Source organism: Branchiostoma floridae, chromosome 2, assembly GCF_000003815.2.
Source record: "Branchiostoma floridae strain S238N-H82 chromosome 2, Bfl_VNyyK, whole genome shotgun sequence".
NCBI classification, from domain to species: domain Eukaryota; kingdom Metazoa; phylum Chordata; class Leptocardii; order Amphioxiformes; family Branchiostomatidae; genus Branchiostoma; species Branchiostoma floridae.
This window is the reverse complement of record NC_049980.1, coordinates 34,815,632-34,818,131: the sequence shown is the minus strand read 5'-3', so window position 1 is coordinate 34,818,131 and position 2,500 is coordinate 34,815,632.

Genomic DNA, 2,500 nt, shown 5'->3' with positions numbered 1-2,500 from the left:
GTACCCTGGTATCCAGCGGTATTATAGTTCCCGAGTCTCTTTTGTCCTCTTCGCAGATACGTATTTCACTCGTTCTCATTGAATTGTAAATAATGGCCTTATTGACTACATCATTTAGGTATAAGAGGATGTCCCTAGGGACACTTAAAAAGTGGGCAGCTTTTTTACGCCAGGTCAAATAGAAAGCTTAGAAAGCTTCGAACAATGCTAACGTTCGTTACAGTCATTTCTGTACAACATTTTGTAAGCAAGGTGGGATACAAATGGCAGTCAACAACCCTTCCTTGTTTCTTTAGAAAGCCAGAAAAACTGTGCAGCGTCACTAAAACGGTCATTTCTTGTCTTATACGTGGATAATATAACAGTGGCAACTGGCAACCATCAAACTGGTGGTGGTAACATTTGTTACCGAATTTGGCAACAGGAATAACCCACCTCACACAGCCTCCAAGATCAGTGACAGTACCGATCTGGCGTTATCGGGCAAAGGGCCTGCTCAGCTGGTTTCATCTACCGAACAATCATTCTGGGAACTGAATTGTTACATTTTTGGCTACTACTTGAATTCTTCGTTTGTTCTCAGGTGACAACCATTTTTTACGGGGGGTGAAATTCCACCCGTGGCTAAAATAATCTTCCAAGCCATCAACCAAAAGGAATCTTTTGGAAAACATTCCAGGGATTGTGGAAAAATGAAGGAACCTGTGATTTTGTCTAAAATTTGCTGCAAATCAAGTCGCAAAAGCAGGCGACAGCATTTTTACATTTAAATGAGAACGAGCCATTTGCGAAGAGGACAGAAGAGACTCGCGATTGGGAGCTATCATATAGCTGGACACCAGGCTACACTACGTGACGAAATTAAGAATAATTCTGATTAAACTTCAGGTCAAATGTACATCTTTGTATTCGTAATTTTCTTTCTTCGAATAAATGCTTGTCGAGTTTCGGGTCATGACAATTAGTCACATGGTTGTCCCAGAAGCCAGGTCACCTTATGTGCTCAACAAAAATTGTGAATTTTAGCGCATTATAGAACATAGCTGAATTTAAAACGACATCTTAGTTACATTATCAAAATTGATATTTACAATTATAACAGTCATCGCTTAAGTAAGCTTTAATTTAACACTGTAAGCCCATTATCGGTCATTGTAGTACCAATATGATATGCACCGGACATTGACAATGTTAAAAGAAAGAAACTGTTCAAGAGGCATCTTCTCTAAAGTAACAAAACCTCCTAACAGCATTTAGCTAACTATCTGCCCTACTTTAGGGAGCAACTGCACCGCAAAGAAAGACGACCCCAAGCCTTACTAACACTCATTCAACAGACAATGTTAAGGGCTACACATAATCAGAGTCAGTGCCAGTAAAGTATTTCAGTTCCCCAATTCGACAGATTTAACTACAGCCCTAAATGGTGATTTCTGGCCAAAGGCAAAATTTGACCTACTTTCAGGGACAACCATGTGCCTAAAAGTCATGATCTGCAACTCTGCAAGCATTCATCTGATAGACAATACCTAGATGTACATTTGACTTGAAGTTGAATAAGAATTCTTGTTCACTTTGACACCCAGCGTACTTTGATCAAAGCTAGAATTCACAATTTTCGTCAAATGCAAAAAATGGCCTACTTTCAGGGACAACCACGTGACTGAACGTCATGATCCGAAACTTTGCAAGCATTCATTTGATAGACAATACATAGATGTACATTTGACTAGAAGTTAAATAAGAATCCTTGTTTACTTCGTCACGTAGCGTACGTTGAACATGGCTAAAATTCACAATTTTCGTCAAATGCAAAAAATGGCCTACTTTCAGGGACAACCACGTGACTAAACGTCATGACCCGAAACTGTACAAGCATTTATTTGATAGGCAATACATAGATCCACATTTAATAAGAAGTTGATTTAGAAATATATTTTACTTCGTCATGTAGCGTACTTTGAACATGGCTAAAGTTCACAATTTTCGCCAAACACAAAAAGTGGCCTGCTTTTAGGGACAGTCACGTGACAACCAAACAAGACGCCAAACTTTGCAACAATGCATTTGATAGATATTCTAATGATCTATATATGGTACAAATTTTAAGCCAAAAAAATTACCAGCTTGGCACTTATAGCGTTACAAAGTTGGGCCAAAAATCCAATTTTTTTGAAGCTTGAAACATTGCACTGTTTTCAGGCTGCCCAAGAACGAAAATGTACGACTTTGGACATTTCACAACAATTTTCAAAAAGCCAAAATGTTGATCTATTCAGATCTTGTTTTGTTTTGATGATAGGTTTAAAGGTGTTGCCGAGACAGTGCCGTAAAATATGCTGATTTCTGTGTTTTTGAGATGCGAAAATTGGGGAAAATGGCCAGAAAACTTTGTTTGCCCGTTACCATGGCAACAAGGAGTTTTGATCTAAAAGAAAGCTATTTTGAGGGGTTGTGGACCAAGTACTATCACTGTGCAAAATATGAGCCAAATCTATTT